Below are 14,443 nucleotides of genomic sequence, written 5' to 3' on the forward strand. Positions count from 1 at the left end.
TCGGAGATCCTGTTACACCTTTGTGATGCTGGCTACAGTGCTGACAGTATACTGAGCCAGTGTTATGATGGGGTTAGAGGTGGTGTACAAGCTCTGCTCCAAAAGAGACTTGACAGATATGTCCCATACATCCACTGCTACAACCACCAACTGCACTTAGTGGTTGTGCATGCCATGCAGAGTGAGCCGTGTGCAAAAAGATTTTTAGCCTATCTTGTTCACTCTACAACTTTTTTCACCACCACTATGAGCTCAATGAACATGATGCACCTTGTCTAAAAAGGCTGCTTGAGATCAGATGGACAAGTCACTATGAGGTGAGGTGACAAGGTGCACTTTGGACAATCAAGAACAAATCCTTAGTATCCTATCTGAGATGACAGAGGATGATGATGCTGCAGTTGACCTGTGCACCAAGGAATCAGGCCTGCTATGCCAAATTAAGAGGCATCACTTCTTTGAGATTGGAAAGTTCCTACTGCCGGTGCTTGGTGTTATGAAACCAGCAAATGCCATTCTACAGGCTCAGTCAGTTGATCTGTGCAGTACTTCTGAGGTTGTTAGTGCAGCACTGGACTCCTTAAAAAAACATCTGTGAAGATGACTGTTGGTGAGTGTCATCTCCTGCTGAGGAAGAGTCACATCCAACAAAGAGAAGGAGAACAATGAGCAAACACCTGGGTCAAAGTGTTATGCTCTCAACTTTGGGCCATACAGACTCTGGTGACCTTACCATTTCCCCCCCATCAGTCTCTGAAAATATCCCTGCTTAACATCCTTGACAGGGCCATTTCAGAAATGGAAACTAGATTTGAAGATCTTTGCCTTTGAAGAAGATTGACCTGATGAGAGCTATATCATAAAACAGATGCTGATGTAACAGCCCTGGTCATTGGTGTGTCTTCAGCATCGTGTGAGAGATCCTTTTCAACTTTGTCATGGGTCCTAACCCCCTATTGTCGCACCAAGTTACATAAAAGAAAGAGGAATTTGGAACTTGGCCCATGAGAAGTCCGTAACAAATAACTTGGATATGGATGAATTTGTAAGAGTGTTTGCAAAGGGAGACAGGAGACTGTTGTTGTAGAGTGGATGGAGGAGAAAGGAGAGTGGAGCTGTTCAGCTGCAAACAGAGAGTTCAGTTGCTTACAAAGCAAACAAGCTTAAAACAAGACACAAAAAGAAGAAAAAAGTTCAAATGTTCTGATCTAAATCTGTTCTCGTGTTCTACAAATTAGTTTGAGAATTGTAGGAAGAGACATGGTGATTTTATTTTTTTTAAATTACTATGCCAACCCTTTTTAGTTTTGTAAATATTGGCTATATTGAGAGGTCTTATTTTATTCTTACTTTATTTTGCAAATTTATTTGAGAATTAGGCCATCCAATAAAGATAAATTTTATGTTGTTGGTTGTAAAGATCTGGATGGATATTTTATTTTATTTTTTATTCTATTTTTCAGTTTTATTTTTCAAGACTTGGTGAAATGATTTTTTTTAATAACTCGGCCTACCCTTTTTAGTTTTGTTAATATTGGCAATAGTGAGAAGTGTTATTGTTGGGTTCTAATATATTTGATATAGGCCATCCAATTAAGGTAAATGTCATGTTTTTAGTTGTTATAATCTGATGAGGAATATTTTATTTTTTGTTGTTTTATTTTTCAGTTTTCCTCCTGAGGGATTACCACCTTATCGTGGTCAGGGGGTTTGCGTGCCTCAGTGACCCTAAGAGCTACACCAGCAGAAGCTTAGCCTTCAGGTGGGACACCCAAGTTGGACAGGTCTAAGGGTAGAGGCCTGACAAAGTGCAATCCAATGACATGACAAAACAGTTATCTAGAGCACCCCACCCCTTTCCAGCCTCCATCGCCACCATGTGCCCCCTTCACATTTCTGTCTGCCCCCTTAAATATGCCTGTCTAGAACCGGCCCAGGTTGCTGGTGTGTTTGATGGCACACATATATAGTATACTAGCAAAATACCCGCGCTTCGCAGCGGAGAAGTAGTGTGTTAAAGAAGCAATGAAAAAGAAAAGGAAACATTTTGAAAATAACGTAACATGATTGTCAATGTAATTGTTTTGTCACTGTTGTGAGTGATGAGTGTTGTTGTCATATATATATATTTACACACACACACATAAACATATATATATACATATCTATACATATACACATATATACATACATATATATATCTACATATATACACATACATATACATACACACATACATACATACACACACATATATAAACATATATATACATATACATACATATCTACATATATACACACACAGCTATTTCGTATCAGTGCAATACGCTGCTTGTTAAAATGGATAACTCCCGCTCTTACGTGCAAGTCTGCGTGGATATTATGAACTATCGTATTTGTTCAAGTTCTATTTAAATTTTAAATAGAAGGAATTTTTATTTAGTCGACAGAAATATCTTTGGTAGGAATGGTAAAAACAGACAGGAATATTATTCCTGAATAAATCAACTCAAACCTTAAACAACTTATAATATTTTGCTCTCCATAAAAATATATCCTGTCTAAATTATACAAGTTAGAAATAAAGTAAACATTAAAAGAACAAACATTCAAATTTCTTTACTCTTATGTAATTTTATATAAAAAATAAACTTAGATTTTAAATATCCCAAAAGATTTTGCTCTCCATAAAAATATATCCTGTCAAAATTATACAAATTCAAATATGAACATGCTGCATAACAAAACCTGGAAATATAAATAAAATGTGTTCCTTTCAGCAATAACAAATCAAATCATTCAGTTGTCTTTGCTCATATGTCATTTTAGAGCTGGACGCCTGGCATCTTTTTTTGGCAACAAGTTCGTTTATGTTTGGTGTGAGGTTCTGTGTTGTGGAGATTCTCAGGATGGATTGCAGGTGCTCATCAGTGAGGCGACTCCTGTGTGCTGTTTTGTTAGTCTTTATCACTGAGAAGAGCTTCTCACACAGATATGTGCTACCAAACATGCACAAGGTTCGAGCCGCATGTAGACGGACTTTTTTTGTTCTTCAAAGTCACCAAAGCGCCGTGCAAACTCAGTGCGCTCAGTTTATCAGCAAAGTGCGATTTGGGAACACCATAGTGACGACTTGGTTTAACATTACTTGGCAACAGGAAAGAGGGAAAGTTGCACTGGTGCATTTGTGTCTCCCATAAAAGCAGCTTCACTTGAAATCACTTTGTGATTGTGCACGGTAAAACGTCCGCTGAAGTGTCAGATTCTTATTTAATTATTCTGCTTTCTGTATCTTCTGCATTGCATTCAGGTTACCCTGATGTTTTGTCTCATAGTGCCGTCTTAGATTAAATTCTGTAATTACAGCCACATTAGCTCCACAAATGAGACACACGGGTTCAGTAAACATATACTCAGCCTCCCATCGCTTTTAAAGGCTCTATTTTCAGAATGAACTTTTCTCTCCAGCATCGCGTGAGCTAGCTTAATAATAAGTGTTGGCAAGGCAGCTGAAGCGCTGCATTATGGGATCTGTAGTTTATTGTGTTACCAGCGCTTCATATACCTGGGCCATTAATAACAATAATACAGTATATAAAATGATCTCGGGCGGATATAATTACGCCGGGCGGATGTGGCCCGTGGCCCTTGAGTTTGACAAATATGGACTAAATAGAACTTGAAAAGATATATTTTTGAAATGTGATCGCGCAATTCAGATAGAGTTGGCCGCACTGCAGCCTGCATCCTCCCTCGCTCTTACTTTTTACCGTTCATCTAATGAATACACTGAGTATGGCTTTACCAAAACAATCATTGATGGCGAATAAAGTATCCATTATTCGAGTATGTAGATCGGAATATATATATACATATATATATACCCGCGTATCAGCGGAGAAGTAGTGTGTTAAAAAGCTAGAAAAGAAAAGGGAACATTTTAAAAATAACGTAACATGACTGTCAATATACAGTATTTGTTTTGTGAGTGTTACTGAGTGTTGCTGTCATCAAGGATTTGATTATCATTATTTCTTTCAATCAGGCTCGTATTTGTAGGATGTGTTGTGTTCAAGTTACATTCCGTGTTTGTCAATCGTTGTAAAGATGACAGGTTTCTTTCATCGATTCGTTTCTTACTGCATCAATAAACAGCTCGTCTTCTTCTTTATCTGAGACCTGACACACTGCATGCACGTTTTTTTACACTGTCTTCCTTTAGCGGGACATTGACTTTTTCCACCGTGTGCTTTGTTTCCGCAGTAGCTGGATTTATGAATATGCTTATCAGGAGCTTCATATTTTTGCTGCCTTTTCAATTGTGTAATTCGGTTTTTGTTCAGCTCTTTGGAACTGTTGCCTTTTATCTCTGCACTGCGTCAGTTCACGTGAGCCGCTCGGTGTACATGCAATGAAGGTTCCCAGCTGTGCTGGTGCCATCTCGTGCTATGTCCGTGGCTGTATTTAATGTTACCTTAGTCCTGGCACTTAAAACTTTCTCTCGCAGTTTAGCTGAGTTTGTGTCAAACACCACCCTGACCATCTCATCTTCCTCTCCATAAACACAGTCCTTCACCCGTGAATATTTAGTGGGAGTTTGCTATTGGATTGCCGCTGACGGACGGCCTTATATGGGCAGGCACTAAATTACAAACGCCAGCGCAGCCTGTCTATGAACTTAATTTAAAGTGTAGGTTTACATCGTGCTTTGTTTCCGAAGTAGCAGAACTCATGAATATGGTTGTATATGTCACTCGCTCGCTTCTTATTGTTTCGCTGCCTTCTCAATTATATAATGCATGTTTTCTTCAGCGCTTTTTTGAGGTCTTCCTGGTTTTCTATGTACTGCGTGATTACGTGGGAGGCGTGATGATGTCACACGAAACTCCGCCCCCACGGCGTTCAAGCTCATCTCCATTACAGTAAATGGAGAAAAACAGCTTCCAGTTATGACCATTACGCGTAGAATTTCGATATAAAACCTGCCCAACTTTTGTAAGGAAGCTGTAAGGAATGAACCTGCCAAATTTCAGCCTTCCACCCACACGGGAAGTTGGAGAATTAGTGATGAGTGAGTGAGTGAGTGAGTGAGTGAGTGAGGGCTTTGCCTTTTATTAGTATAGATAAAGCTCATTGCCACAAGTGTGGATGAGCCGGCATATGTCAATCGCTAGCTATAGCACAGTAATTAACATATAGGTAGTCATGGATGCAAACTGTATTGTAACAACTGACAAGATGGAGAGACTGAGACACTTAGCAAATGTCTATTAAGACCAAAACACATGCATGTTTATTTATGATGAATGATCCACAACCGTACTTTCAGAAGAATCACCTTCCTGCTGTTAAGGCCACAGACAACATCTCATAAAATAAAAATTACTGAAACTAGCCATGGCTATTCTGGCACTGTTTCTGAAGTCATACTTACTTTTCCAGTTTTCCCGATCATCTTCTAGAGTCACATGACATGTCTCTCTTTGTGATACTACCTTATCTACTGCAAAGCTCTATTTATCCAGTTCCCCACTAATTTCCGCTTGTTTTCTTGAATCTTCCTGGGCATCTAAAGTGTAACAAAAGTGTTCCAGTGGTTCATAGAAGGCAGAGTTCAGCATACTTGTGTAATGTTTTGATGTCAATTACCCATCTTCAAGGTAATATGCTGTCTACTTCATTATTATTTTTGATGTTGTTACAGAGTGGTAACAATTACATGAAGCTTAGCCCAATATCCTACCTGATTACGTTTTCCTTACTTTTGTTCATCTTTTTCTTCTCCCAATACGTTGAATATTTTTTTTTTATCATCATTATCTTTTTGAAGAAACCTTAGCATTCGTTTTGAAAACTACGAAACACCATCATTATTTCCAAGAAAACTACAAAATGCCTTCCTGAGTGCCATTTTCATCTTGAAGTGCAGTAAAATCGCAATGTCATTTATTCCCAAATATGAACTCCTACTCCTCACTTGAAGTGGGTGTATGACTCTTCAAAATTACTTCTCATTTCCTACTCAGGGGCAGGACAAATTCTCATCCTAGTCAGCCTTTTAATGCAATTCCTATGAGTAATTTTTAGACGCTTGATAAATACAGGCACTAATCCGATGTCTGTACTGTTTATATTACCCATTCTAGATGGCCTGGACATTTACATACACATTGATCTAACATAAAGTGCTTGCCTTATGCATTGCACACTTGTAACAAAATGACACAGGTAAAGCATAAGCTGTGACATTATGTTTCACCACTTTCAATAGTGATTTCCTCCACTTCCTTCCCATTCACAAGAATATGAAGACACAATAGGTGTCAAGAGTGGCAGGACAATATTGCTAGCTGCTTTGATCCATCCCAATGTCTAGCGAACCTTCAAATGAGGGACATAACCTTTTTAATATCTATGCAATCATCTCTCCCCATGTCTGTTCTTTTTACATGTTGCAAAAACACAACTTCCTTGAGCAACAATTTGATCTGACTGTTTGAAAACAGTTTAATTTGGATAATCAGAAGTGAAAATGAATTAAGTGTCTCAAAAAATCTGAAGCCATATGGATTTGTTGTGTTTACACCAACTTCTGCAGAATTTCTACAGAACACAGTTTAGCTATAACATGTATATGTTTCTATTACGTTTTGCAATGGGTGCGATTGATCAATCCTTATTTTATTTATCCCCTTTTGTTGTAAAAAGCATTATAGATAGGTTTGTTTGTTTTTTTACAAATCAAAAGACAAATCTGAAGTAAGAAAATGCAGTGCATGAACATAACTTCACATAACAAAAGAAGGTGTGACCAAATGTTTCATTTTACTTATCAGCAGAGTTGTAGGACTTCAGATGAAATAAATGTAAGTACAGTAGTCTGTATTATGAGCAAAAGAATGGTCACATGCATATTATAGATTGGTTCACAGATGTAGAAGCCTTTTGCTTTTATTTGAAGCTTTATTTGTTTCTTTTACTTTACTATTACGGGTTCAGGTTCTCATGATTATTATTTTAGTGTTAGGGAAGTGTTTATCTTTAACTTTGCAAGTGTTTTTTTTTTTTTACTTTTGAATTTTGCTTCTCATTTTGGTTTTGATGCTTGGTCATGTTGACACTTGATCATAACCATTTGCCAGTTCACTGACTGTGATTCTCCTCATTTTTAATTTTTTCCTTTATCTTTTTTTGTGAGACGGGAAAGGAAAACAAGAACACAATTTCTGGTGTAATTTTGAATGACAAATCTAGTTTAATAAAAGGATAAGTGTCTGTGTGTCCGTCTAGTTAGTCCCTCTCATTCCAAATGATGGCGCATCACAAACATGAACACTGTTTTTAAGAATCTCATACCAAATAGCATACAACTGATACATATCCATTTCATGTTTCACTACAAATGTTAACACTGAGGTCTATGTTGATTACTAAGATTTCAACCTGTGTGCTACAGCTAGTAAATACATAGATAAACACACACACACAGAATGGTTTGAACACACACCAGAATGACTAAAAAGAAATAAAAATTCTGACTTGGCTGTCTTAGTCGTAGTGAGTCATTATACAGACATACTGCTGTTTTTAGAAATAAGCCCCAGTAGCATTTCTTGATACACTTCTGGTGAGAAATTTGTTGGCCGAAAGTCCTCAGCATTAGTGTGTCAGAGAGAAGATGTGCAGCATTGTTCAGAATGGCACTCATTTTTGGTTTCATTCTGTCCTTCACTACTACCTCCACAGAGAGTGCCCCATTATGAAGCCTGCCCTATTAATTAGTTTGTTTAGTGGGCTTATCTTGAAGTAATGTTATCAGTCCAGTAGACCATAGTGTAGAAAGTCACACTGGCAATCACAGAGAGTTAGATTATCTGAAGGATGCTACTACCCATATTAAAGGAATGCAGGAAAAAGAGTCTGCTCTGTCCTTTCATATATGGTTGCTCTGTGTTACAAAACCAGTTCAGCCTGTCATTGATGTGGACCCAGTAGCAATGCACCACCTCTAGTTCCACTCCCTGAATAGCAACCAGGCCTAGAGACTCTTTGGTGCAGTGGAAGTCAGTAACCAGTTGTTTGGTTTTGCTGATGTTAAGTTGCAGATAATTCCGCATCAAGAAACATGGTTCATCTTTTAGTTCTTATTTTGACATTTGCATACTGTTATCATAATTGCATCAGCTTTAATATATAAAGGGCTTGCTATGAAAGACATTTAAGTGTAGCAGTGCATGTGATAAAGCAGAGCAAGTCCCAAAATAGTTGGGGTGCCAACAGGGCAAACCCAATTTAATTCGAACAAAAAATGAAAAAGAACTTAACATGGGCATGATGGCACTATAATAAAGATTTGGACACTAGCCTCTTATTGCCCTCTGCTGCCATTCCTAGGAAGGGCTTGTCTGGAGTCATCAGTAATAAGCAGGCTCCCAGATCTAAATGAGATAATTCTGAGAATGTCTCCAGCCAGATCTAGGCTTCTCTGCCTCCATTGCTCAATGGGCGTTTTCTTAATTCTGTGAGGGAAAAGGGAGACAATAACTGTTAGTAATAGCACTTCCTCTCATCCTGGGGTGTAACCACATATGTGAAGTGAACCTGGTAGATGACTCTCTGAAACTCATGTGTGACAGAATACACTATTGAGTAATGCTGTATAATAGGTGCTAGGTTTTACCCAATATTTATCTGTTAATCCACTTATTTTCAGAACCTAATTAATCCAACTTTATGGACAAACAGTTGTCATTCATTCAACTTCACATCTTTGCAAAGAGAACCCGAGAATGAAAATCAATCACTCCATAAATAGTAACCATGAAGAGATTCAGACAGTATAAAGCAAATCAACATTGTATTGTGTGTGGCGTCATATATCAACATTTGCAAGTAATGCGCTTCCATATGACATTGCATTTTTACAAATGATCTATTCCAAGCCACATAATCTCTATCTTTTTGATGGTGATTTTAATATTAAGTATCTATCAAATTATGAAGCAATCAATAAATAAATCATAATGTGGTAAAAGATGCAAACAATCAAGCTGACAATGTACTGTAGATTAATTTGAGTCCTGTGTCTGAACAATATGGATTTAGGCGAGTGATTTAATCTTTTAGCAGATGCTTGAAGTTGTGGATACTGTCAGTGATTTCATTGATAACTTAAGGTAGGATACAGATATCACACCAGAAAAATACTCTTTTTGCAAGACTATGAAGCATTTTCATTCAAACCTAAATCATTATGCATTCCTAGTAGAAGAAGGTAACTTAATGCCAGAAAACAATAACCTGACCCTCATATTCTACAGAGTGCCTTGTCAACATTGCTTAGTTTAGAATTTGTCCCTGATAAAGAGCTGACTATCAGACCATGTATGCGAGCTCAGTGAACTTTTTGTTACATTCTGGTACTCTGGTAAAGAAAAGTTACACTTGACTTGATAATTTGCTAACAAGTGCAACATTTTTGCTAGTGTAGTTCAATCAAGTATAAACAATACAAAGTTCAGTCAATTTGAAAATGTTACAATATGATTCCTTGTGTCATCTATTAAAAAAAAAAACCTGACAAAGCACGACATCACTTCCGGTCTGTTACCTGCTGCAAAGAGACAATGTGAAATTGTCATTTTGTGGCTCTCCCCATTGTCTTTGTTGATAATTGGGGCACTTGCTGGCAAAGGCCAATTTTCTTTCCCAGAAATGGACTGCATCCGAGCAGAAAAAGTTGCACTGTTTTGTCTGACAGTTTCAAGTCTGGTTTCAGAGCTGTCTGACTATATCAAGAAACTGACATTCCATGCAGCAGTATAAGTAATGTAAAACTAATCTTAAAGTCACTAAACATTTGAAGTGTACATCCAACTGAAAGTTATTTCTGTCAGATTTAGATGTCATTGTAGGGGAAGGAGGTTTGTTCTGCAGATCTGAACAATTTAATTAAAATGCTTCTTAACAGCATTCAGCCAGAGTCCCCATTGACAACTGTACTATCTGAGCATTTCAGGCTTGCACTTTTAAATGTTAGGTCTCTGACAAATAAAAGCTTTATACTGTAGTTAATAACCTGAGAGAGGAGCACAAACTTGAGTGCATACTTTTAATAGGATGATGGTTAGGGGCAGAGTCCAGCTGTGTTTGCAAATCCCCCCCCCATCAAGGAAAACTTTCGCTTGTGTTGTCAGACAAGATAGTAATCTAATCGTAATACATTTTATTTATGACATCTTTCCAGTGCATAAAATGCTTACCAATTATTTTTCTTTACCAGTCCTACAGGCAACTGTGCCGAAAGCTTCACTGAATTTAAATGTTTTGGAATGTACTCCTGATTTGCCTTCCAGTACTGTCTACAAGCCACCTAATGAAAATACAGTATTTATCATTAGTTTATGACTATATTATATCATTAAATTATGAGGTAATAATGATGCCTTGTGATTTTTAACATGCATGTTTACCATTGTTTAGCGAAGGCATTGCAGTATGGAAGTTGTTGCATTATTCGGGCTTTAAGAAGCGTTTTATTTGTCCAACACATAACATAAAATTGGATAGATGTCATTATTACCTGAAGTTTATGTGGCACTGTTACTTATGGTTTTGATGTTGTTGTGTATAATCACCAGTTCTTTTGTTAAAAACACCTTAAAGAAACTGGTAAAGGAAAAACAACCAGAAGATGAACAGATGCAATCAGAAGAGAGCTAAATCTGTTGTTAAGCAGGCAGGAGTCAGCACGTTCTGTAATGACTGTAATTAATTTAAGTTCAATTTATTTTTTTATTGCACTGATCATTGAGTGCTACAAACAAGTTTACATTTAAAGTACAATTAAAAATATTACAAATTGCTAATTTCAAAATTCATAAAGAGATGTTATGATGTGAAAGAGTCCTTGCAAACTATAGCATTTTCACTCATGTTATTATTAAGATTTATAACAGATCAAAGGAAAACGTAACAGTTACATCACTGGAGAAATTAAACCTCTGGTGGATCCATGTTTGGTTATAATGTTATATCACAGATGAAGTCAGATAGATAGATAGATAGATAGTGTAATAAGTTATTTTTTATTAATTAAAGACACTCTAGAGAGCAAACAAAGTGTTGGGGAATAACCCCATATAATGTCTGTTGTTCGTTTGCAATAAAGAAAAATTGTGACCATATTCAGAGTCATTTGACAATTCGTAACAGATAAAGCCTGGTTTATATAGACAAGATGGCGCTCTGAGCTTCCCCTTATAAGTAGGGCGCCAGAATGTACGCCCACTCCAACTTTGGCCATACGTTATGCTTAGCTGTGCGTTTGAAAATTTAATAAGTATGATTTTATATCATCCCCCTCATTCAAATAAGTCATCTGAGGGGGTAATGACTGAGCATTCTCAGCCCTTACCACCTCTGCTGCCCGGTCTTCTGACTCTACTAGCTGGGACCTAGTTTCCCCCATCTGGACTTTGACAGTCTGTAGTTTGGTCATCATTGTGGCCAGGACAGTTGTCAAGTCTTGTTCTTCTGACATAATTAGAACAATGTATCCTAATAAGTTATTTTTCTTAAATAAAGACACTCTGGAGAGCGCACAAAGTGTTGGGAAACAGCCCCGTATATTGTCCATTGGACTTTGCTATAAACAAAAATCGGGATCAAATTCAGAAACATTTGATAATTCATAACAGATAAAGCCGAGTTTATATAGACAAGACGGAGATAAGGACTGGCGTGGCAGGAGATGACAGCACACAGGTAGCGGAAACGATGACATTGAGGGGAGGAGAATGAAGATGGATTCTGGGAGATGATAGAGATGTCATCTAGGGAAGCTGGAAGTGACAATGTTGAAGGAATTCTGGGATGCCTGGTGGCCATTTTGGAGGACCAGAAAGTATGCTTTATTTTTCCTCTTGCGGTCTGTAGAAATATACATAGAGCTAGAGGATCTATGCAGAACTTTTTCAAAACCTGGAGTTCCACTCACCTTTTAAGTGCGCGTGTATGACAATAGATAGATAGATAGATTAGATAGATAGTCTCAGTTTTTCAATCCCAGGCATACACTTAGTAAGCATAAGAGTAAAAATATTTCTTGGCCATCACTACAAACAGCATGGCGTAAAATGTGGATAAAAAGACATTTTTGGGTATTTTTTTCCTTTAAGTTATTCAATGGCTGAGTAATAATCATATGCTAATTATGAACAGAAATCTCCAGTCCAGTAGGACATTATAATGAAAAAAATGAAATCTGTTCTTGATAATGTAATAATCAGCTAAACTTAAAAAGGTCTGAGATTAAACATCATGAACACACCATGAAAACTGTGTCTGCCTTTGCACAATCACGGAAAACTTTAATCTATAGTGCTTTATATAGGTTAGTAATGCAGGTGACAAAGCTGATACCAGCAGCATTGAGTGCAAAGGCACCCACTCTGACTGTGAGGCCAACAGGTGAAACATGATTTCTAAATAAATATTTGAGTCCTGGAGCGTGCAGGCTTCTGAATGGGGATGTATATGTGCATGCTTCCACTGCTCTGGGTTTGAATGGGGTGCTTGACAGATAGCACATTCACGTGCAAATATGAGTGGGCCAGCCAAGTGCCTCATTCGCAGCTCTAAAGAGACGTAGGAGAGGCCCCATTATGCAGTGTCTCTTGGATAGTCACCAATGGACGGGCTACGGGAGACATGCATGGAATTCAGTAGAATATTCTACCCAGACCCCGAACCTGTGTTTAAGCGAAGACTGCACCTGTTGGTGGGCATCTCATCAGGCTGCAAGGTCCTGATGAGATAAGCTAATGAGACGCAAGATTTTAGAGAAAGACATTGGGACTTGTGTCTGTTTTTAAGGAAGGCCGCCTGCAATTTTAACCTCATTTTTATTGGATATATTTATGGAGCATTTTAATCTCCACATATTTATTTATAAAATATATTTTTGATGCACTACATTTTGTATGCTGTTTGAACTTTTGTTTGGATTTTAAATAAAAGCACTGCCATTTTTGTACCAATTCCTTGCTGAACGTGTGTGTCCTCATTTGCCCGTGGTTCCTAACTATCAACGGTTCTGGAGTTAAGGGGCTCATGGAAGCAACCAGGGAGTGTTGACCCAACCTGGAATGTCACAGCCACTCCTCAGATAAAGGAGCAACCCAAAGTATATGAAGAAAACTCAAGGAGACACAGAGAATGGGCATACTCCATACTTATGTCAAATACAAAGGGAGACAGAATTGAATCATGTCTGCAGAGCAGTAATAATAAAATATGATACAATACAAATCTATCTACAAATATGACATAAGGCTAGTAGGCAGAATAGGTAACATGCAGAAATTGTATTTATTTGATCTGTTTTTACCATCTTAGCAAAGATGTTCCCATCCAGAGTTACACCTTGCATAATAAAATGATAAAAAGTGGTGAACATATTGGCAAACCATGGTGTAACTAGAAAATTAATTTAAAACTGTAATGGGTACATACTGTACATCACTAGTAGGAGATTAAAATGTTATTTAACCAACATGATCAGTTTGTGTGCAGTGACCGGAGTAAAAACCAGACTGAAATTTCCCATAGACTGCAATATTTAATATAAGATTAATTTTGTATGATTACAATTTTCCTTCAGACTTTAAAAAGAAACTCTACATTTGAAATTGGTGTACAACTCTTAACATTTAGATTTTACCTTGAATTCTGTACTAAAGTTTTAACAATGTCAAGGAGCAAAGGACACTGACATTTAATACTGATTTATTAATTATGTACAATATTGGTTGTGTAAAAAATAAAAATTATGTTTCTCAATGAATTAATTGGAATTGAATCAAAAGAAATAAGCAGTAGGTTTCATTTTGGAAATCAATTGTATGGTCTCCTGTTCTGTCATCAATTTAAATTTACCAAGTTTGTAATTGTAAGTGGGTGACAAAATATGATGTACTGTTCTACTTGATTTGAAACTGTAATCTTATGTTACATAGTTTGTGTCAATGACTTTAATTTCTATAATAAACAATATTAATGTGAAATATATCAGTCATTTCATATATCTTATTTGTTAAGCTGTCTTTTTCTGAATAAAACTTTTTTAATATTTTCATCTGTTAATATAGAAAAATAATTTGATCCGAATTTGTTTAGAGCTTAATTTGATATTTTAATATATTCAATCCATGCAATGACAAACTTAAATTGTAAAGCTTTTTAATATAATAAGACACAAATTCTCATTAAATTTAAGTGAACATTTTTTCACTTGATTACCTTTGTTTAGAGACCAGTCTCTTTCATATATGATTAATTTTTCCTCTGGTTTAAAGTTTGTTTGTGATTAATAAGTCTTAAATTACTGTTACTATTTAAAAAACTCATACTGCTAGTTGCAAATTGAGCATTTATTGGCAAT

The sequence above is a fragment of the Polypterus senegalus genome, chromosome 13, assembly GCF_016835505.1.
Source record: "Polypterus senegalus isolate Bchr_013 chromosome 13, ASM1683550v1, whole genome shotgun sequence".
In the NCBI taxonomy this organism is placed as follows: domain Eukaryota; kingdom Metazoa; phylum Chordata; class Cladistia; order Polypteriformes; family Polypteridae; genus Polypterus; species Polypterus senegalus.